General features: G+C 38.0%; 1 long non-coding RNA gene across 3 annotated transcripts; it reads right to left on the bottom strand.

The window, feature by feature from the left end:
* Window positions 1-639: 639 nt before the first annotated feature.
* Window positions 640-24,436, bottom strand: LOC121031674 (uncharacterized). 3 transcript variants are annotated; one of them, XR_005790840.1, is made up of 4 exons: window positions 20,522-24,436; window positions 19,180-19,302; window positions 5,111-5,254; window positions 640-662 (listed from the first exon to the last, which is right to left on the bottom strand). It is a non-coding gene; the product is annotated as an uncharacterized LOC121031674 (long non-coding RNA). The 3 variants fall into 3 exon arrangements; XR_005790838.1 differs by lacking the exon at window positions 640-662 and adding an exon at window positions 9,798-9,924 and having other exon boundaries at window positions 4,984-5,254; XR_005790837.1 differs by lacking the exon at window positions 640-662 and having other exon boundaries at window positions 4,984-5,254.
* Between the last annotated feature and the right edge of the window lie 485 nt (window positions 24,437-24,921).

The raw sequence follows: 24,921 nt of genomic DNA, 5'->3' as shown, positions 1-24,921 counted from the left end.
CTCCCGTGGTCCCCTCACCCCCGCCGGGAGCCCGGTCGCGCTGCGCGGTGCCGAGTCACAGGCGCAGAATCTTAACTGCGTGTGGCACGGCTGGCCCTCTCGGAGGGGAACGCCTTCGCAGACTCATCCAGCTCTAGCTAAGCCGGATACCTTAGTTGCTCGGTTCTGATGGTTGAAAACCAGGCTCGCTGCGCTCCCGAGACCCTTGCCGTCCCCACCCTCACCTACAAAGGGCTGGCCTCCCGGTCAGACGTCTTCACTGATCACCCACAGATGATGGGACCCCCCGCGTCACGCCACGAAGTGGGCGCGAGAAACGGAGACCTTGCGGCCCCGGGGGGGACGCGGCTTCTGGGTGCGGGCCTTGTCCCTGCCTCCCAGGCTGCTGGCGCGGTGGGGCCCCCTCCCCGCCAGGCCTGCCGCCCCGCCCGCCAGACGGTGCCCGGGCGCCCCGAGACATATGCTGCCCGCAGGCCGCGCGGCCCGACGTGGTGCTCATTGCCGAGGCGGTTCTCAGCCCATCAAAAGCCCAGGCTTTCTTCAGCCTTATGGGCCGCGAGGTGAACAACAATGACCGGGCCCCTTCACTTCAAAAGCGGCGATCAGGGGAAAGGCTCCCCCACAGAATTTTTTTTTTTTTTCTCCCCCACAGCCTTTCATTCCTAGTTAAAAAAAAAAAAAAAAAAAAAAAAAAAAAAAAAAAAGGCATCAGCAACTCCAGGGCCCGGGCGAGCCTAATGCCCTTTGATGGGGATTGAATTCATTATCTCCAATAACACAATTGTGCTTGGCCAACGAAAAGAGCAAAGCAGGGCTCTATCCAGCCCGAGGGGCCCGGCCGGGCGGGGCGGGCGGGCGGAGCGCGCTCCTGGGACCAGCTCCGAGGCGCGGACTCCGCCGGCCCGGCCCGGGCTCGGGCTGCCCCAGGGCGCGGGCCCGCCCCGAGGCTGCAGGACTGGCGGCGCCGCCTGAGGAGACTGCGCCGGGAGGGGGCGGGGCGGCACTCTCGTTTGATTTATTTTTCGTGTCTCCCTTTGCAGTCATTCCCCGAGGGCCGCCTCGAGGGCTGGGTGTTTATCCTCCTTCCTCCGCGACTCCGGTTGCAGAGCAGTCCCTGGCGCCCGAGGCGTGCAGGCCTGAAAGGTCGCCAGGCGCCCCCGGCCAAGCGCAAAGGGCTCCCAGCATCCCGGCCGCGCCGCCCAGTCCCGGTGCCCGTGGTTCGGAGCCAGCTTTACTTTCAACCTAGCACCGATAAACGGGGATTTCAATCGCCCCTGCTCTGGAGTCATTTTCTGCTGATGCTCTCCACACCCGCTTTCACGCCAGCCACCCGCACTGATCGCACAACGGCGCCTCGGCGGTCTTGGCCGAGGCCGGGGCACCGCGTCCCGCATCCGGGCGCAGGGTCCCGGTGCCGGGGGTGCTGCACCACCCCATTTGCTTCCGGCTGCGTGGACACTGCGCCCGGGACCCCGACTTGGACGTCAGCGCCTCCTCCCGGGTTCCACTGGCATGCTTGCCCTTTCAGACACCTCTAGCCTCTGCTTCTCTGCTATCCTGAGTGAACGGAGGTGAAAACAGACTAAAACAGGCAGTATCACGTGCCTTGACCCAGGGTGTGTGTGTGTGTGTGTGTGTGTGTGTGTGTGTGTGTGAGAGAGAGAGAGAGAGAGAGAGAGAGAGAGAGAGAGAGAGAGACAGAGCAGTGAGAGGCAGAGACAGCGGGAAATTCCCTAAGAATCATGATCCAAGAAGACCTCTATAGTTTAGTGTCTAAAATACGACTTTCAGTTATCATTACTGGGTATTCTTCCTACACAATCCTATTTGCCCCCCTCACCATTACTGAGCAAGGTATGTATTGCAGTTTTATGTCAGTCAGATAAAGAATAATAAAACTTAAAATGGTTTCAGTTTTTTGTTTTGCAACAACACTTATGGAACGTTGGTAGGAACCATGGATTAGGATTAGTAGTTCCTTGCCAATTTGTCATGAGTATGCCAATCTTCAAGTGATGGATTCCTCGCCTTTCTCTTCAGGGAATTAGACACACACACACACACACACACACACACACACACACACACCCTACAGTATACATGTGCTGGCTCTAATATATAGAGTGTACACATACAATTAAATACCTTGGCATCTACAAAACTGTCCCCAAAGCATGAAATCAATAAAGTGATCTGCTGATTTGAGTAAAGCAAGAAAAGCATTTCAGATTAATATTTTCAGCTAGGTATTATTCTCATCAGGAGATACAGGAATTTATTTATTTAATTAATTATTTCCCTTCATCATTTATTTATTTGTAACATTTACAAATTTAGCCCTAGAACTCTGACCACTCCAATTTTTAGGTCTAGGCACTTGGAGTAAGGAGAGGAGAGAAAAAATCCAGTATGATAGGTAAGATTAAAAAGAAGGCTTCAGTTCTTTCTTCCTTCCTTTTTTACCTTTTCTTTTTGTCTTATAGAACAGCATCTTGAATATAACTTATGTTAAAACATATATTTGCTTTTGTGAAATCTTTTTCATTTACATCAAAAAGGGTGTAAAACATTTACCTTGCAGATATTCTGAGAAGTCCATGGGCAGTGCTATTCTTTAGATATTAAACTCCCAATACTTATCTCAAGTTATCAAAGAATACGTGACTTCTCTTCTGGACCCTTACCCCAGCTTTTGTTAATCTATTAAAGAATAGGTTTGAATTTCGGTGACCAGTATATTTCCAGCGTGGTGTTACTTTAGTCACCTTAAAAAGATCTCTTTTGTAACATCAATGGGAGGCTTAATCTTTGTCCTTAATTGTGACACGTTATTCCACATGTGATAGATTGTTGTGCGTCCTTCACATGTTTCAAAATATTGTGGAACCAAAGGCATTTACACAGGATAATGATGGCAGTGGTTTAGATCTTACAGATTAACAACTTGAATAAGACTTTAACATAATATGTATGGCCAGAATAAGTTCTATCTAGATAGAGGTACCTGGGAATTAACTTTTATGATATTTTGAGTACTTCAGAGTAACTACATTGCAGACCCAGTCTAAGGACCATTCTCTGAATAAAAGTTTTAATTCTGACATATATCGACCAAACCCCAGAAGCCACAGGACACTCCTGTGGTTTATCACATAAACAATTTGTCTGGTGCCAGAGCACACATGAAGGATTATGTGACTTCAAGTAAGCAGGGCACCATAGGATGGATGAATTACTAAACACAATATACCATGATTTTCATGTGGATGTCTTTGGCTCTGAAACAAAATTAGGAGGGAAGGAAATGTAAAACATTTCAGTAGAAATGACAATTCTGTATTATCTAAAGTGCAAACCCTAAGTACACTTAGTCTTGAGATTCACTGAATCATGGGGCCATAGAATATGGTGATGGAAAAGACTTATTTATTGTATTTTCTAGTCCACTCACCTGCAAGATTATTCCCCTCAGAGTTATTCCAGGCCAGGTCCAGAATAGACTTAAATGTCAAGAATTGAAGGACTCCCATTTTTTTTTATCAGTGTAATGGAGAAGCACTATACCCATTGCAAAACATTTTGCCAATGGAATATTTTCTCTGATATTTAGGTAAAATGGACTTACATTTTAAGTATACCTCTTTGAGGATACATTTTTATTAGCCTTAAAACCTGTTTCAGATACCTGAATGCCTGCCTCTATGTATTTAGCTGATCTATACACCTTTACTTCCTTTAATTTTCACCTAAGATTGATCCAAATAAAGTGCCCCAGCTGGGAAAACACCTTTAGGATGTATAAGCCTTTGATTTTTTACTCTTAATACTGAGAAGGGGATAATAAAGTTAAACCTCAATAATTCATTTGAATTACATCAGGCAATTACAAACAGGAGACTGGGTCCATTTGTGAGATGCCATCCAATACTAGGTCAAGCAGCTTCTTCACATTTTAAGTATGACTATGATAAGAAGTCAAAGGACTTCAACCTCTTAAAATGTGGTAAGTCCTTGGGGCGCCTGGGTGGCGCAGTCGGTTAAGCGTCCGACTTCAGCCAGGTCACGATCTCGCGGTCCGTGAGTTCGAGCCCCGCGTCGGGCTCTGGGCTGATGGCTCAGAGCCTGGAGCCTGTTTCCGATTCTGTGTCTCCCTCTCTCTCTCTGCCCCTCCCCCGTTCATGCTCTGTCTCGCTCTGTCCCAAAAATAAATAAACGTTGAAAAAAAAAATTAAAAAAAAATGTGGTAAGTCCTTAAATTATAAGAATAGAATCTAGAAACCAACCCCAAGACTGTTCCTTGTACTAGAGAGAGTTTAGAGTATTTGTGAACTTGTGTGTGGCCCACAGATTTGCATGTGGCCTGTCAGGAATACATTATGTCAGGGTTTTATATAGTAAAAAGACTGAGGAAGTTCATTATAAAACTTCTAAAAAGAAGTTAAATTTCTAAATTTCAATTCCAGGGATGCCAGAGTCTGGAGCTTCAAAGTTATATTATGATTTGGAATCTTGGATTCATCTGGACTCCCATGGCTCTGAAGGGCTCACTTCGTATACAGTGACCACTGGACCATGCTATGTTGAGGATCAACACTCCAGACCACACCCGTCTCTTAAGTTACAACATCTCTACTGAGTTAGGCAATTAGAAAGGAAATGCTTACTGAATCTGACAAATAATTCACTTTGGAAGTGTAACCACAGTAAGAGGAGACTGCGTTATGTACAAATGACAAATGAGCGCATTCCACTCACCTATCTTATCTTATAAAACACAATAGGTGAAAGGGAAAATTGGAATTGTAATCAAGATGAAAGTTGTAAGGCTTCTGATGATTCAAAGAGTAACATTAAGAAGTTATTTAATAATATTATAGTCTATAAATGCACTGACTACAAGATTGAAAGATACCAGATTCTCTCAAGTTAGGTTCTGTGATGGGCAAGTTCCACCCGATTTTTGTTTCATTATGGTACAGTAAGTGATAGCACTGGGTTTTATTTAAGTCTCTGTATAAAAAGTGCTACTTTTAAAATGTTCAAAGAGCCTTCTTACATAAAGTGAGGTCTGCAATGTTTCAGAGTATTTCAAAGTCTTACGGTCACTTACAATTGTTACCAGTTGATACAAATACCAGTTGTTTGTGGAATAACCTGAGATCTTAATAAGCACAAATTAACTTTAAAACAGAGTGAAACATAGTCCTTTTTATCTTCAGCATCAGAAAGAGTGGTGTAGTAGCCAGTCTTAAGCCTGGAAAAAAAAAAAAAGGGTAGAACATAGTGAGATCCTTCTTGACTATACTCAAGATCCCTAAAACTGGATTTATCATGAGGGGTAATAAGCAGTAATTACTATGCTGTGACCCCCCTCTCCCATTAAAAAAAATTTTTTTTTCAACTCAGGGGGTAAACTTGTTTTGAAGAGAAACAAGAAAATAGAGATTGGCAGGGAAATATAAGGCATGAAATGATGAGGGAAAGGGAGTGAGGGAGAGATGCCATAGCAGAAAAAGTAGATGGTACTGGGTCTTCCATAGCCTCCCAGACCAAGGGATTGGGGCAGTGAGAGATGGGATGGAGGCAAATTAATGGCTGGACAGAGCTAGACAGAGTGTGCTGGGGAAGGGCCAGGCGTGAAAAGATTTGGTGTCGTCATAGCAACCGGCTCAGCCCTGCTCCCCCTGAAGCCCATTCAGCTCTGAGCTGCCGGAACACGTTTTTAATTAAAGCGTATAAAAGTTGTTTTGTAAGGACTTCTCCTCATCCGATAGATTTCAAAATGGTTAATCAGGCTTCATCTCCTTTTGATGCTCACAAGAGCATGTGCTACTGCGTGCACAAAAACTGCCGCCGCCACCGCCGCCGGGTGAGTTATCTCTCAATCACAGCTAATACCAGGAAGGAGCAGGCCAGCTAGTTATTTAGATACACATACGCAGAATTCAGCGGAAAGCAGGGAGTCCATTTCTGTGACTGCGAGTGGAGACCTTAATTTGCTTTGCTCTGGATACTATGGAATTCAGCCTTCTGGATGGCTATTGTCTCTGGTTGATGTTCTCTTTAGCTTTTGAAAACAGCAAGATTTCTTCCCCCCTCTGGGCGATACAGTATTCAAAAGCCAAAATAAAACTTACAAATGTGTAAAGTAATATTTAATCCAGAAAGTTTGTTTGTACCACTCTTATGTAAAAATATGGCGACCATCCCCCCTACTCCACCCCCGGCTTTTGAGAAGAGAAGGGCTCTTGCTTCTAATCCTCCATAAATTAATAATATACAGCAACAGTTGTATTTCCTTCTTTAATAAAAGAGATGACTTAATAGAAACCAGTATCTTTTGTTGATTTACTAAACAACTTCTTAGCAGATGACTTAAACCTCCTCCAGACTTTTGCATCTCCCTTTCCCCTTTGTTGATGATCTTAGTTTCTAACTTCCCTGAAAAAGAAAAAGAGAAAAAGCCCATTTTACCTGTCATCCATTCCTTCATCTACCCTGTACCCCAACTCAACATGTCTATTTCTGTACCAGTATGTTCTCTTCTACTAGTCCAGGATGTCAAGGAGTCCTGAAGTTCTTGTCTCAGACCCTTCTCTTGTTTTTTTTTTTTTTTTTTTTTTTTTTTTGTTTTGTTTTTTATTGCTTTACTACCATCTCCACTGTTGCTGTTTCCAATGGTTCCTTCTCCTCAGCTTCAAACATGTAATGGTTACCTCTATTTTCGTGGGAAAATTTGATTTCACAAAATTTTCTAGTTCATATTCTCTTGCTCTTTTCACTGCCAAAATTTTCAAATGAGTGGTCTTCACCCACAGTATCTATTTCTCCATAGCCCTGCAATTTGATCTGTGGCCCCTTGTCTTGAAACAAACAAATAAACAAAAAAACAAACAAACACCCAAAACCTTCTGTCCTGAAGATCATCGGTGATACCGTGATTCAATGATGTTTTTACTTCATTCCCCCACACCCAGAGTCTCAAACAGTTCTGAATATTCTTAGCCCTAGTGACCACGCTCCCACCAAGGACCTCCTGGCACTAGTTTTCCTCACTCTCCACTTCCTCAGGACTGCTTCTCTATCTCTATAAATATCTTTGTGTCTGTTCCAGCTTCCACTGTAGTTCCCCAAGGCTAAGTCCATTGATCTGAGAGACAAAAACAACCCCTAACATTTGGAAAATGGCTTGACGCTCCCAGCTAGGCTATGGTGTTTTTAGGAGTTGGCCTGGCATTCACAGGTAGGCCTAGGTATTCTCCTGTGAAACAAAAACTATTTTTACTAAACACCAACTTTAGACAAGGACACTCTAATGATAGGAGAGACCAAAAGACCACTTTGTAATTTTGTCCCAGTACAGATTAAAATAAAGTCACTGCAAACCACAAAGATAGCAAACAATCCTCATGCTTGCTAATACTAGTAACTGTTGCTTCTTTACAAAGGATAGCTTTAGCTTTGTTCTAGTCTTCCCTCTTTCTAAATAAGATTTCTTGAGATACCCAATGACAGAATTACCCTTATATCCTGACAGTAGCCAATTCAAAGTCATACTTTCTTGAACCTTCCCCCAAAATATCTATCAGGAGCCCCTATCTTATAATAAGTTACTGAAATGCCATGCCATCCCCTATCGTGTGTGGTCTTGTTTGCAAACAAGTAATAAAGCCAATTTGTTCAATCATACTATGTTCCTGATGGTCTTTGGCTAGAGGACATTGATAGGCCCTTTGTTCCTTTGTCTTATGGCTTGTGCTATCATGTATGAAGCTAAAAGTCCATTCCTGTCCTCCACAAAATCCCCCATCTTATTTCTATACCTCTCTACAAGTATTCAATAAATTTAAATTAGAGCAACACATTTCTCCCTGTAACAAGGCATGCCTCCTGACTTCCATATTTTTCTCATTCTCTTTGCTACTAAGGCTTGAAAAGTCATAGTCATCACTGACTCATTATTGCCCTCTTATTGCCCATCCACCTAAAATTAGTCTGCCGTATCAATACACCCACTATCCCAATCTTTCCTTCTTTGACATCCCAAAGGTCACAATTTTAGTCCATACTACTGTGCACTATCTGTTAAAATAGCCTCCAGAATCTTGTTGTCCAAGTCGTGTTTGTACACTATTCCTAGCGTAATATTTCTGAGCAATAGCTTTAAGTGAACAAAAATAAATCGTAACCTCTTGAAGCCAGAGCTTTCACAGAAGTAAAATTAGGAATTACATATGAATAAATAGCACGATTTTCTCCCCTTAAAAAAGATAAATGTCATTGCTGCATACATGGAGTAGGGAAAGCAAGAATGCCTTGGATTGTTACTATTTTAAAGACAGTGTGAGCAGGGGGAAGGGGCAAAGGGAGAGTGAGAGAGAGGAAAAGGGAGAGAGGGAGAGAGAGAGAGAGAGAGAAAGTGAATATTAAGCAGGCTCCACACTGAGTGGACCATGTGAGGCTTGGTCCCACAACCCTGGGATCGTGACCTGAGATGAAATCAAGACTTGGGCACTCAACCAACCTAGCCACCCAGGTGCTTCTACAAGACTCTGTTTCATGTGTTGGGATCTATTTAAGAAATATCAAGAAAGTGAGGTACATTTAGAAGATTCTGGGTTAGAGAAGTACTGGACCACATCTTGCAAAGGACGGTTTAAATTGGGGATGTTGGCTACAGAATAAAACATTTCTGTTGCATTGGAGGGTACTATAATATTTCAAGCATATGTGAGAGAAATTAGAATTATTTGTGTGTGATTGTAGAGGGAAGAATTAGGGTCAGGAGGTTGAAATTCAAGAAGATAGATTACTGCTCAATATAACAAATAATAAAATATTATTTTGAAAGAGAGAGAGAGGAGAGAGAGAAGGAGAGAGAGAGAGAATGTAGGCTCCACACTGCAAGTGTGGAACCTGATGCAGGGCTCGAACCCACAAACTGTGAGATCATAACCTGAGCCAAAACCAAGAGCTGGATATTTAAGTGACCGGGTCACCCAGGCACCCCAAAGGATTTCTTTTAGTTGCGCTTTGCTTATGATATTCTCTCATTTATTTTCCCCTGGGCATTTAATTCTAGGTTGTTGATTTTTTACTTTCAGCACTTTGAAGTTTCATTTTTTAAATTTATTTCATTTTTTTCATTTTATTCTATTTTCTATTATTCTGAGAAGTTAACAATCTTATTGTTACTATTTTTAAATTAATATGTCTTTTTATTCTTCTCTTATCAAAGTCTGATAATTCCAACATCTCTGGGTCTGATTCTATGGACTATTTTATCTTTTCACATGGTTCTCTTGGTGTCTTTTCCAATGTGTCTTTTTTTTTCTTTTTTTAAAATTAAATGTCAAATATGATATATAAAAGAGCAATTGAAACTGAGGTACATGCCCAAAATGGGAATATCTCTTTTGTCAGGCCATTAGTGTGGGCATTGGAGTGAATTTAGTAAGCACTTGAGGTGAGCTGGGGTTTGTGGTTGCTATAGTTGTCTTTAGTGTACCACAGATTTAAAGTTTTTCCAGGGACGTGCTGGATTGCCACAACTTGTATTCAATGTGAGGCCTAGAGAGCTGGAAGTGGTTTTTTCTCTTTCTTTTTTTTCTTTTCTTTTCTTTTTTTTCTTTCTTTCTTTGTTTCATTCTTTCTTTTCTTTTTTCTTCTTTCCTTCCTTCCTTCCTTTTCTCAGTTTCTCTGTCCCACCCTCAGATTGCAGCAGGCTATCAATGCCTGCAGCATAGACAGAGTCTATTTCTATATTTTTATTCCCCCCAGAAGTCCATGGCTGTTACCTGCTATTAGATGCAAGGCTCACAGTGGGTCAGGGAGGGTTACTCAGCTCTCCAGCTCCCATCTTGGTCTTAGGCAGGCCTCAGACATCTCCTCCAGTGGCAGGCAGCCTCCTATTCAGTGCAGGGTCTAGAGCACAGGCAAATTCCCCGTCCTTCCTCCAAATTCCATCTTGTATTGGTGAGTATCTTAGGCGTATGTGAATTTGGGAAGATCACCTTGATATAGTTGAAGCTGTTCTATTTACAATGTATCTTTACTCCTATGGAATAGCTTTCCCTAGGTCTGACCCCAAAGCTGAGTCTCTGCTCTTTGGTGAGAATTGCATTCCAATTTTTGTCTCCCCAGCATCATGGAACTGACAAAGTCTCTTCTTTGTTCTTTATCTTTTTAGTAAAGTATTTTGTCCAAGTTTTATAGTTATTCTTGGTGAGTGACTTAATCAGATTTTAGCAACTCTGTTATAGTTGGAAGCAGAAGACTCTTCCTTATATTCTAAACCCTAGTCGCTGACCATCAAATCTTGGTAATTCTTGCATTCAAGCCTCACATTCAGTCTCTTACCCATATTTTAGGAACTGGCATATGTTTGAAGTCATGTTATGCTAGCATTAATTTTTCTGTATTTGGTTAATTAGTCAATAAAGATCATTTGATTATATATTGTAATTCTAGCAGAGTTGAGTATCTTGGCACTATTTATTATATTTGTTCTACTTAAAGGGCAGAAAACCACAGATTAACACCATCATGAAAAGCAAAACTTTACATTTAAAATACAGATCAGTGTATGGGATTCATGTTGAATATTACACTATTTGGATTAGGTAATGTCTTTAGCAGAGGACTCTTATAGAGAAGGATAAATAAAATTTGTTTCAATTACTTTAGTGATTGAACAATATATAGAAAATATAGTGACACACAAATCTAGGTTAATTTTTAAAAACTCCCTTAAAAACAGGTTTTAAGCTGTGTTAAAGATAGCTGGAGTGATACAGTAAGTAAACTATGCTGATGAGAGTGAAGAGGTAGAATGCTCTAGAAGTGAAGCGCATTTTAAACTAAGATTGTTGCCAAATAGCAAGAAGATGGAAGATTAGGGAAGAAATGGAAGTGTGTTAGTATGAAACAGTTTTTGTAATGGCTACAGAAAGAGGAAAGATTTGAAAAGAAATACAATCTGAGTTTAAATTCAAAGCTAACTTATGTAGGATAGGTCAAAAGAAGGAAACTGGAGTTGAACGACCCTTTTAAGAAGGAAGTTGTAGCATGGTCACCATACCATAAGTGAGGTCGTCATGGAGGTAAAGTGGAGGGACTTGATTAATATTACAACTCTTGGCATCTTTCAGTGGAATATATGGAGCTGAAGATAGGGAAGAATTTAAGAGAACAAATACAAGGCAGCCAAATACCATTTTGTTAAGTGCCATAAGACAGTTAAACTGAGGAAGTGACAAACTGTATTCTTGCAGACAATGATAGGAGAGAACTTCATGGCAGGGAGGATAAAAGATTTGAGTGCTATCTTTGTTTCACTGAATTTCAGGGGATGGATCTCCATTTGAGATTAATTTATTCATTAATAAATGAAATCAACACACTTGTACAATTACTAGTGGAAAGCATTGTAATAGATACTTCCAGAGCTATATTAGATGATTCTTGATCTTAAAGAATTTAGCGTGATAGGAGTGGTGGGATAAAATAGTTAGTCAACTGTGGGAAAAAAAAGTAGAAAATGGTCATTTTGGTTTCTGGCATATAGTAGGTACTCAGTAAAGTTTTGCTGAATAAATGAATGGCATAGAGACACATAAAAAACTGAGATGGAGAATAAAAGTAATATTGGGGAGGCATCACAATCCCAGACTTCAAGCTATCCTACAAAGCTGTAATCATCAAGACAGTATGGTACTGGCACAAGAACAGACACTCAGATCAATGGAACAGAATAGAGAACCCAGAAATGGACCCACAAACGTATGGCCAACTAATCTTTGACAAAGCAGGAAAGAATATTCAATGGAATAAAGACAGTCTCTTCAGCAAGTGGTGCTCGGAAAACTGGACAGCGACATGCACAAGAATGAACCTGGACCACTTTCTTACACCATACACAAAAATAAACTCAAAATGGATGAAAGACCTAAATGTAAGTCAGGAAGCCATCAAAATCCTGGAGGAGAAAGCAGGCAAAAACCTCTTTGATCTTGGCTGCAGCAACTTCTTACTCAACACATCTCTGGAGGCAAGGGAAACAAAAGCAAAAATGAACTCCTGGGACCTCATCAAAATAAAAAGCTTCTGCACAGCAAAGGAAATAATCAGCTAAACTAAAAGGCAACCGACAGAATGGGAGAAGATTTTTGCAAATGACATATCAGATAAAGGGTTAGTATCCAAAATCTATAAAGAACTTATCAAACTCAACACCCAAAAAACAAATAATCCAGTGAAGACATGGGCAAAAGACATGAATAGACACTTCTCCAAGGAAGACATCCAGATGGCAACTGACACATGAAAAAGTGCTCAACATCACTCATCATCAGGGAAATACAAATCAAAACCATAATGAGATACCACCTTACACCCCTCAGAATGGCTAACATTAACAACTCAGACAACAACAGATGTTGGCAAGAATGCAGAGAAAGAGGATCTCTTTTGCATTGTTGGTGGGAATGCAAGTTGGTGCAGCCACTCTGGGAAACAGTATGGAGGTTCCTCAAAAAACTAAAAATAGAACTACCGTACGAACCAGCAATTGCACTACTAGGCATTTATCCAAGGGATACAGCTGTGCTGTTTCAAAGGAACACATGCACCCCCATGTTTATAGCAGCACTATCAACAATAGCCAAAGTATGGAAAGAGCCCAAAAATGTCCATCAATAGATGAATGGACACACAACACACACACACACACACACACACACACACACACACACACACACACACAATGGAGTATTACTTGGCAATCAAAAAGAATGAAATCTTGTCATTTGCAACTATGTGGATGGAACTGGAGGGTATTATGCTAAGTGAAATTAGTCAGAGAAAGACAAAAATCATATGACTTCACTCATATGAGGACTTTAAGAGACAAAACAGATTAACATAAGGGAAGGGAAACAAAAATAACATAAAAACAGGGAGGGGAACAAAACAGAAGAGACTCATAAATATGGAGAACAAACTGAGGGTTTGTGAGGGGGTGTGGGAGGGGGGATGGGCTAAATGGGTAAGGGGCATTAAGGAATCTACTCCTGAAATCATTGTTGCACTATATGCTAATTTGGATGTAAATTTTAAAAAATAAAAAATAAAAGAGAAAAAAAAGTACTATTGGGAAGATCAAAAAAGGAATTTATAGGGAATATGACAAGTGAGTAAGACCATAAATGTCAGACAGGATTTAGACATGAGATTGGAGGGAGGGGGCACTTCCAGGTGGGGGTTAACAGTGTCAGGAAATGGAAGCCAGACAGTTTAGGGTGTATACAGGGGAAGGTGAAGTTGAAGTATTAAAGAGGAGGGTACAGGAAGATAAAGCTGAGAAGGTGTCTGGAACAAAAGTCTGGAGGGCCTTGAATGCTGTAAGAAATTTGGAAGTGTATTCAGTAAGTAATACTTAGCATCAGAAAGATGCTAATATAGTATAGATACTATATCTATATTACTATCTATATATACTATAGATATACTATATCTATATATTATATATATATATACTATAATATATACTATTACTATAGTAATATAGTATACTATATTACTATCTATAATAGTATAGATACTAAACTATTTGGATCACATGAGGATATATGGTTAGAGGTACAAAGAGAAATTATGAGAAAGATGGAAGAAGACAGGGAGGAAAGAGAAAGTTTCATCCAGGTATACTTGGCAACTGAGACTGTGAAGGTCCAGAATAGAAAGGGGGAAGAGAAGAATTGGGGATCAAAGACACTGACAATGAAAGGTGTAGTTCTGATCCTCTGTCAAGCGATAAGGCTCTTGCTGGAAGGTTCATGTTACTGAGCTTGTACAAATGGAATATGATTTATTCACTAACACGCAGAAAAAAATCTATTACTAGCAACAGCACTTAATTGTGTTGTGCAATATGTAAATTCTTTATTAGATCTATTCAGAGGCAGCAAGTAAGGAGAGTTTCCTGGGAAGGCAGTTTCCTGGGAAAAGCAGTCTACACTCACTGTCTCCATTTCTATATGTTTCCTTCACTTCTAATTGTCTGCAATTTGGATTTTGTATCTTATTAGAGTAGAAATTGCTCTGGTTAAAATCACCATGCACTCCTTAATTACTAGTCCCAGTGGCACTTAACCCAAACACCATCTCCTCTGGGAAGCCTTCCTTAATCTCATCAGCAAGGCAAGATGCCTTCTCACCTGTTTTGCTAAAGCATTCTGAGCCTGCCTCTATTATGGTATCTCCCACACTGTATTATAGTCATTCACTGCTACATCATTCCCTCTGGACTGTGATTTCCAGTCAACTTCGTATCCTTAGCACTGGGATGGTGTTGTCTGGATTACTGATAAATACAAACAATAAAACCCTCTCTAGTATCTCTTTCAATCCTCTCATTAGGATATACTTTTAGAAAAATACTGAAGACTTACAAATATAACTGGCATAGAAACATTTCTTCTAAGAACATTACTTCCGCCTTCACTTGTACTGTAACTTACGTGTTGTCATTAAATGATTATTAATAAGGCTTAGAGGTTTTACAATTGATTCTCTTATCCCCTAACCCTCACCTGTGGCTACAGTCTGTTATCCATACTTCTTGTGACTCTGTCATATTGTGATTTCTTTAGGTAAGTAGTATTTTGAATTAAATACTTTAAAGTGTCTTCTATGTTCCATATGTTCTAGTTAGTGTTGGAGTTCTTTTTTTTTTTTTTAATTTTTTTCCACGTTTATTTATTTTTGGGACAGAGAGAGACAGAGCATGAACGGGGGAGGGGCAGAGAGAGAGGGAGACACAGAATCGGAAACAGGCTCCAGGCTCCGAGCCATCAGCCCAGAGCCTGATGCGGGGCTCGAACTCACGGACCACGAGATCGTGACCTGGCTGAAGTCGGACGCTTAACCGACTGCGCCACCCAGGCGCCCCTAGTTAGTGTTGGAGTTCCAAAGGTAAATAAAAATTAATAAAAATAAATAATTTCCATGGAATTTATGGTATTTTTAAATTATTTCTAAGTTCGTCTAACAAAGTCTTGTCTAGTAATACAGTTCATGGTCAGTAAGGATGCTTCAATTTGTATTTTATTCTATTTTATTTTATTTTATTTTATTCTAGAGAGAGAGAAGACCGCACAAGCAGGCGAGAAGGTCAGAGGAAGAGAGAATCATAAGCAGGCTACTTGTGGCACGGGCCTGACTTGTGGCACGACTCTAGGATCATGACCTGAGTTGAAGTCAAGAGTTGGAAGCTCAACCCACTGAGTCTGTGTATGTGTCCATTTTAAAATTGTGTTCTTTTAATAAATAAAAATCTAAGTTTATATTCAAATTTAGTTTGTGATTTTTCCTTAGTGTAACATGTCAATAAAGGAAAATCATTTGGATAATTACAAGTTTGTTGGTAGATGTTATTAAATGAAAGAAACTAACCATTCACACACGCAGTATTTTTTAAATGTCAACTTAAGTATTATTTTGTGGAAATAGTTTCCTTGATGTTTATAAACATGTAGTCTGTTATGATGAGGGTAGCTGCAATGAAAGCTTTGCTTTTGCTTTTATATTGGAAAATTGGGCCATCTATGGACTGAGATACAGTGAAAGCATTACAAAGATTTTGCAAACAGACTGAAGGAAATCAGAGGTCTTGAAAATTGGTCTTTCAAATATACCTCATCATCATTCTTAATGTAAACCTTTCTTCTAATTGTTTTTAACTTCTAATCAAGTAGAAACTATGCCTACATGACAATGCCAGTAAGAGAATCTGAGAGAGGATTTTCAGGAAATAAATCTTTTAGGGAATAAAATATTCTTTAAAATTCACCATTTGTTAAAACAACGTATGTGAGTATAAACTGGCTATACATTTAATTTTAAAGATCAGAATTAACATGTTACATAAAATCACTTACCCTTAAAAGCAAAGCACAACTGTCTGCCACAATTATTTTAATACATTTCTCTACTGAGATAAATTTTAAACTCAGGAAAGCAAGATTTGGAACGAGAAGAGTTAAAAAAACACGAAGCAACAGTAACCCCATTTAGATAAGGGATAGATGGGTGGAGCAGGGGAACAATACACTAAAGTGCTTTTCTTTCACAGATCTTGGTTCAAATTAAGGTTAAATTCCAAAGGAGGATGTGTTTTCCCCATATGGAGTCTTAAAGGACATGCCTTTGTTTCCAACTTCCCAGAGAAGATATATGTTAACACAAACAAAGTATTTCATAATAAATTTAACTTTTATAGAGTGACTAATGCCCTGTGAAGATAAGGTAGACTCTCAGTCACCTGTGTTTAATCCAGGCTGAAGAAATTATGCCAAGGGCACACTGACAAAAACTTGATTCCTTTGGAGAGGATGGCAGTAACTTGGTGGGGAGCAGAAAGGGTCTTGATTTTTAAAAGTCTCATTGGAATGACTCTCCCTTCCTCACTGTGAACACAGTTTAGCATTTATGTACTTTGGAAGGACAAAGAGGTGAGGTAAGCCTGCCAAAATCTGAACCTGTGTTTCTGGGAACCTGTTAGTAGGTCAACTGTTACAAATAGAAGAGAAACTGCAAAGGAGCGGTGGGTGCTAGAAACTTGGCAGTTAGACTACATATAGCTTTATTAAAGCCTGCATACTGTTCCTTCCAGATCTCAAGGGAGGCGCTGTGAAGTTTAAACTGCCACGACAGATCACTATTATTCAATCAAATCAAGCTTTGGTGGGGAGTGGGGGTGGGAGGCAGATCAGCATAGAAAAAAACAACTCTTTTCTACTAGAAATATTTACAGTTAAAAGAAAATGATATATTTAAAAATGTACTTGTTAATAATAATTTATTAATCCATCTCTTCCTGTTAAGAAAGACAAATTCATTATGTAAATACTTTTCTTTCCTTTTCCCTTTCTTTTATCTTGATATTATTCTTTATTAACTAGTAGCTTAATTCTTAAGTCCTTATTCTTACAAAATGTCTCTGAATTTGTGACTAGGTAATTTATCCATTGACCCCATATAGCCCTCTTCCATGTGCAAATTCTATTGACTTCAACTGAAGATGTAAACATTGGTCCTGAGGCATGTGAAGGGATTCCTTTTTGGGAAAGGGAAACAAAAATGTATTCGCGTCAATCATATCAGACATATCTAACTACACAGAACATGAGGTTTAATCTATTTTTATATTTATGAATTCATCATTGATGAAAGGCTTATGAAATCTATTTAACATTTAAATAAAACAGGATAGCATTCTCCCTTCTTCCTCCACTCAGCGAAAAAGGAGACACGGACATAGAAAGAACTTGATTTTAAGTTGCTTTATGATAAGTTTTGAAACATGTCTTTACCTTATCGATCTTCAGGTCACTAATATTGATTTTAGGCAAAATTAATTTTCATCATTTATTCCAATCTACTTATTTCTTGCCCAATTTCCTTCTTGTGCTCTGAATTTAAAACAAAAAACCCCAAAATATGTAATATAAAAAAAACCCCACAACACTTCTTTTCTCTTTTTGTGTTAGCCAGTGGCTAAGAGAAGAAAACTTTTCTGACCCTACACTGCTAGACAAGAGTAATGGAATGAGATTTCTCTTCTCAGGATATGTAACATCAAGTCCAATTTCAGAAATCAATTAACTATTCAGAGAGGAACACCACAAGGGGGCAGGTGAATCCAGGGTAGGTCCTAGGTGAGAGGGTCTTAGTATTGGGAATTCTGGTCAAAGGAGGGGAAAATGAAATGAAAATTAGAAACAACTCTAAAAATAATATTTCTTCATGAACATAAGCATTTAGATCTGGACCATCCAAGTGAAATCTTATTTAGAATATATCCAAAGACATTAATTACAATATACCAAGGAAATAAATGAAAGACATCAAATCAGTGTAGTAATACACTGAAAGTGATTCCTGTATTTACAAAGGTCAACAGCATGGTTTTACAAGAAAAGAAAGACAGTAGCTGAGAAGAAACCCAAAATTTACTATAGAGCAATTAGAGTATGCATCGAAAATAAATTTCAACTAGATAGATGAAGTATCAAATAATTAGATATATGAGAAGATAATTTTGCTTCAAAGTGATTTTAATAACCAACAATTTTATAACAGAACATAAACTTTGAATAATAGAGCTATAACATGTTTTCCCCCTACACAAAAACTGAGAAATTAGTTTCAGGCACTTTAGGAAAGATAAATGCTGCTTAAAAAGATTATTTAAAGAGTCTGCTTTGACTTTCATTGGAAATTAAGCTTAGTCTACCAATAGGAGGCAAAAGTGAATATTAAAACATTAGTTCTTCTAAACAAATATTTTAAAATTGACACCAGACATCCTCTGTGAGAATATCAGAGACAGCATCTTCAATGGCCAACATATATACATACCTACTATGCAAAGTAGCCAGGACTAATTCTATTTGGTAAAGCTGGAAATTATCACTGGCCTCCCTTTTATACCTCACTAAGGAAATGCATTTCATTATTTGATGTGGGTAGATAATGTTATTTATCTTTTACTGATTAACAAAATGAAATGCAGAGACAATTATAGCATAATATGTAGTATAATATAGCATAGTGTAATATGTAGCACGATGGCATAGCACAATATATAATAAAATATGTAAGTTTTGTCTCTTACTACTAGTTTTTATTTAGTTCCTAATATGAAGTAGAATCTTTAAAATGAGCATTTAAGTGTCTTATTTATGATCAGATTAACTTCTTATTTAGGACTCTGCAACAGTTTCCTATAGTAATAATGTAAAGGTCACTTCTAGTATAGATCTATTGATTGAGGAGGTCATCTTCTAATAGATTTTAGGGCAAGCTAGGTTTTAGAACTTGGGGCACTAAGTTGAGTAATCTTTCTGTTATACTATGATGTATTTTGGTTTCATTATACCACAGGATTTAGTATTCTAGAACAGTAATCAGACATTTAAGCCTAAGCCTACTTTTAAAGCAAAGCTCTGAACTCAAATGTAAGTGCTCATTCTTCTATCACCTTAACAAAGTCTGTTTTTCTCAAATTCACTCATTCTTCTCTTAGTGTGTATATGTGTATATAAATACACACACATACATAAAATATACTCATGCACATAAACTCATACACACATACGTGTATATATACATACGTACATGATGCAATCCATCGGTGGAATTTTAGGTTAGTTTTTCTCCTCTTTTCAGTCTGTTATTTAGCTTTCTCTTCCTTGTCTTTCTTTATTCCAAGTAATCCAGAGTCCTCATAGGCTTTGTCACCTAAAGGACATGGAGACAGCTTCTGCAATGCTTGAAATAATAATGCTTTGATTTGTCAATGTGAAAAGTTGGATGGCTTTTAAAAGCTGACCAGTCCAGGGCTATTTGCACATAGTAGACATTCGATAAATATTTGTTGATTTGATTTATTCTAGGGTAAAGAACTGGGTAACAACCCTTTTTTCCTTCACTCATGTACAATGGTTAAGCCTGTGTACAAATGCATTTATGAGTAAATATTAATGGTCATGGTCATTAAAGATGTTTTAGAGAGAGAAAAAAAACCTAGGTCTTTAGGCTTTAAGAAATAGCAGTGATTGGGGGTACGTGTAATAGAATACTCTAAGTAGTTATCAAAAAATAGATGACAGAAACAATAAAATGGGGTCCAACTAAAGAACATTCTGATAAATTATCTGGAAACAAAGTGGATTACCCTATAGTGTTTGAATCAATCACATGTTGAGGGCCTAAATTTTTTATTCCACATACTAAGGCAGTGGGCATTTTAATGAAAACTTCGGGATAATATTTTGGTTATAAAATTTAGTGAGCACATACAAGCCACATAATATTTCACTTGGTATGTTCTTCCTTGTGATAGTCACAAAAGTGTTTATGTATGTTGTATTGACAGTTGAGAGGCCTTGAACATACAAAATGAATATTACTCCTATATTTTGAGTAATGTATAACTTTTAAAGAGTTAAACTCTATACTCCCATCATTTAGAAGAGCATAATTGATTTATTTCCTTTTCTGGTCACTAACAGTAAAAACTGTTTCTGGGCTTACAACATGTTAAATTTTGGCTCAAGGCAAATTTACAACAGCAAGGTTTATGGTAAAATCTGTCAAAACATTAACCATGATGGCACAACTTTCAGCTTTTAACAGACAGATAGGAAAGCGGGAACTTAAGAGTGGATACACATTCGTATTTGAAAATGCTTGCTTAGGTCACATTATAAAAGTTATTCAATTCCGTTGTTCTCATTTTACCCAAATGTGAAAGTTCTATACGATGACTATGTGTTTTAATTAACTGGCTTCAAAGAGATGGGAGATCCTCGGATTAAAGATACAATTCTAAGTAAAAAATTACTAGCTGAAAGAACTTCAGATGTTCAAGACAAAAGCTAAAAATTTACAGCATTTTCTGTTTCTTGTCTGGTGAATTTCAAGAAAAATTAACTCTTAAACATAGGTAAAGTCTAACCTTTTTGCTTTAAGACAAAGATGATTCATTTAGCCATGTGCCACCATTTGAGCACTATTCATGAAGATAATTTTAATTTTTCAACATGGTAAACAATGTTGGCAGTTTTGGTTTACTGTTGCTTGATGAGTAAAGGGCTGTAGTTCCTAGAAAATTACAAACAAAATACTGTTATTGAAAGTGAATCACTCTGCTGGCAACCAGAGTAACTAAGATAGGTAACTTTGTGTGTGAGGTACATACTATAAGCAATTTCAGAGGACATACTTTCTTGAAAATGTAATTTGGTTAGACAGCCAGGGTGAATTTATGAGAAAAAACTTCTTTAAGGAACTTAAAGATTTTCAGTGTGTTAATGTCATTCATAGTCATACAAGTAAATGTAGTGAATATTCTACGCTTGAGTGTTTCAAAAAGGCTTTGATATAACTGACCTATTTATTGGAAAATGATATGTATTTTTTAAGCTTTAGGATCTTCATTAAACAAGTTACATAATGAAAACTGGTGGAGAAGAGACAGAAAATTAGTTGCTAAATATTAATTTTTGAAGCTGCCACTTGATGGGAAATGTTCATGCACAATTTATTTGTTCTCACATATCTTAAAATATGGCTTAGAACTAAAAGAATAATACGTAACTAGAAAGTAAAATAACAAGACAATTTATCAAAATAATCAGAATTTAGGAAATTTTACTTTTTGGAAATGCAGAATCAATGAATTTGAAATCATGATTTAAAGTACATCACAGCAATATCAGCAGACATCCAAACACACATTGGTTTATACACTGCTTGCATTCTCTCTCTTTGATTTTTGATACACTTGATTCCAGAAAGCAATTTAGTTATTAGCATTGTTCAATAAAGAGTTAAATGGCCTATTTTGGGGTCTGGAAATTTTGTTTAAACTTTCCAAGACAATGGAACCATGCCTTCACTTTATCATAGAGTAAGATTTCAACTTTATAGGGACCAACATTTGACAGTTACACAAGAAATTCTGCTTAAAAAACCAAACCTAATCAAAATCAAACAAACAACACAAAAGACCGAAACTCTTCACTTTAAACTTATTATGGTTAAAAGTTAAAGTCTTCAGATGAGCACGTTTCACCTGATAATATGCCAAGTGCTAAATAATTTGACATGCTAATGTATTTTAACACCACTATTTTGGGAAATGACACTCAAATCTTCATCTTTTATTAAAAGACACATCACACAAATGTTTATAAAACAATACAGTTGGAAGATTTAGTTTTTGTCATTAACAAGAATGACTATTTACCAAGTATTTTACCTGTGCAAAGAAATATGGACAATCTCTGACCTGTAGAAGCTGCATTGTAATGGGAGATAGTACAGGAATACTATACAGGAATACTAATAACTGCCCTAATACAGATGAAGACGGAGCTATGAGGCATATAGAAGAGAGATTAACTGTGGCTTGGTGGTGAGGTTAGGGTGGGGAATTAGGGAAAGCTTCATGTCGGGGGTGGCGTATAAGTATTCTTGAAGGATGAATTGGATTTAAACACACGAAGGTGGATTTGACTGAGTAGAGGCTTAAAAATGGTAAATGAATTCAATAATGAAAATATAGGGTAGGAACTGAAATGGAGAGTAGGCTTGGAGCACAGGTCAAAGGTATTAGTATGAAAGAAAGTCGATTCTATTACTTTTCTTGCCATCCATATGAAAACAAAATAATGTGCCCGAGTTTCCAGGTATGATTTGGTCAATTGTTTTTTTTTTTTTTAATCTAATATGGAACCAGAAAACTTTCCTAAAAAATCTAAAAAACAAACAACCCAAACAAAACAGTACACATACGGTTCATTCTTTGATTCTTGAAATAATAAAACCACTGTTTGTCTTACCGCAACTGAAGGACAATAATATCTGCAACATTTAAATTTTCAGTCTGCGATATAGCTGTGTTTCCTGAACAGCTGTTGCATTTTTTATAAACACAGAAATAAAATGATTATTTTGATATGACTGAAGTTTTAATTGAAACTGCTGATTTCAAAGGTGTTTCTTTGCTTCTATTTGACAAACGAGATTAGGTATTAACTTAAATGAAAAGATGTCTTCATGTCACCTAAATGAAAGTATACAACTGTGCTTTATAATATGACTGCAGTTGAAGAAAATAAGATGCAAAAAGCAAATCTAATTTTGTAACATGAAAAGATTGTGACATAAAACATCAGAAGTCAGTGTGTATGTTCAAGTGGATAGTAATTCTTCAAAGTAATTCTTCAAATTCTGAGACATTTTATGTCAAATTATATATCATTATTCAAACTGTATTTAAATTTTCTCAGCCAGAATCATCTTCAGAAGTGGTTGATGAGTGGGAGAAGAAATTGAGTCTTCTCTCGTCTATTCACCTGTTTTTTGTTTCAAACAGTATGCTTAGAAACAAACTGAAGCTTAGAGATTTAAAATCAAAACTTGTCTTTAGCAAGCCGACGTGTACACAATCTATATGGGTCTGAGAAACATTCTTTGTGACATTATCAGGAGGATCTCCCTAGGCAACAAAAACTGTTGGCCTGGAAGAAAAGGGCCACATGAAACAAAGTATACTTGACCAGTATGTTTAGCAATACTCACCTTTCCAAATGTTACATAAGTTTGTTTCCTGTATTTTAGGCAAAGTTCCTAAGTTTTAATACAGGTATGCATGTTGGAGTTTCTGTTACAAGAGGTATGATTTTTGAAATGTAAGTCATTTCTTAATTTCAGCTTTCTTAGATGCACCTTGGTTTATTTATTGTTCACACATATTACGAAGGTTACTTTTGGGGGAACAGCTGGACTCCACAGGCATGAGCATCTTACCTCTTAAAGACACAGAAATCATATAGTTTTTAATTATAAAACCAGAAATGTTGATGGGGGCTATTTTCTCAGTCTTGCTTTACATCAAGCCAGTGTTAAAAGTTCGTTAGCTAGAGCTTAACAACACAATGGCTGAAGGAATGGAGTTACCACACAAGTGTTTAAATTCCACGCCGGATCCCTAGCTACAACAGAGAAGAAAGTTCAAACAACAAAAACAGAGTTGCAAGGTCTGAACTTGTGTGTCACGAATACCTCTTACTCATCACCAGGCAGCTCTTATTCAGGGCAACCAGGCCCTCCCAAGCAACATGGTTAATTGAATAAGGATTCTAAACCTTTTGGCTGCAGATAAACCAAAGTGGTACATGGCTCATAACTCAAACATTTCATTTTAAGCAGCTGTTAGTTTTCTTGCCCAGGCTAATTTGGATTATTCAATCATTTTCTTTTCTTTAATGAAAAACTGCTTGTAGTTACTGGTGGGGACAAAGAGCTGCAATTATGGATCTTGGAAAGTAAATTTATTATCTACTCATTTTAATCATGTATACAAGTGATACTAAATTTGGAACTAAATTCAGAAAATTTTATTAGCAGTGCAATTATATCTGTGTGTGTGTGTGTGTGTGTGTGTGTGTGTGTGTGTGTATGTGTACACATTTAATAACATTCAGTCCTGACTACTGTTTCCTGCTATGATGAACCTGGAACCTCTCTCAGTAAGCAACTAAAAATGCTAGAAAATGACAGATATCTTTGCAAATCCATCAGTGTATTGGCTACTTGGTGAGGAATACACAGAGGCCTACACCTAAGGAAAACTGGGAACCCTCAATGGTAAGCAGTTTTTACTTTAAAAGCATTTGCCCTATGATGGGGTGAATTTGAGCTTTGGTTTTCATGTACTTCTTAGTGGCACAGGGGATAGGGGACAAAGTCCAGGGTCCACTCAAGGAAAAAATCTTAAACTTGGGCTATGAATGGAGAATAAAAAAAATCTCCCTCTATGAACACTTTTAAGATTCCACATAGGAGTGAGACCATACAGTATTTGTCTTTGTCTGTCTTATTTCACTTAGCATAATGCCCTCAAGTTTCATCCACGTTGTTTCAATGATAGCATTTCCTTTTTTATGACTGAATAATATTCCATTGTGTATATAGACCACAGCTTCTTTATCTATTTGTCTGTTGATGGACACTTAGGTTGTTTCTATGTCTTAGCTATTGTAAATAATGGTTCTAGAAACATGAGGGTGCAGACATCCTTTTGAGGTAGTGTTTTCATGTATTCTGGACATATTTCCAGAAGTAGAATTGCTGGATCATATGGTAATTCTATTTTAAAATTTTTGAGGATCTTCCATACTGTTTTCCATAGTGGCTGTGCCAGTTTATAATCCGAACAATATACAAGGGTTCCCTCACTAGTGTTTATTTATTATCTTTTTTGATGATGGCCACTTTAACAGGTATGCAGTGATATCCCTGTGTGGTTTTGATCTGCTTCTACCTAATGCCTAGTAATGTTGAGTATTT

The sequence above is a fragment of the Herpailurus yagouaroundi genome, unplaced genomic scaffold, assembly GCF_014898765.1.
Source record: "Herpailurus yagouaroundi ecotype Mexico unplaced genomic scaffold, PumYag 141, whole genome shotgun sequence".
In the NCBI taxonomy this organism is placed as follows: domain Eukaryota; kingdom Metazoa; phylum Chordata; class Mammalia; order Carnivora; family Felidae; genus Herpailurus; species Herpailurus yagouaroundi.
This window is presented reverse-complemented; position numbering and strand designations above follow the sequence as displayed.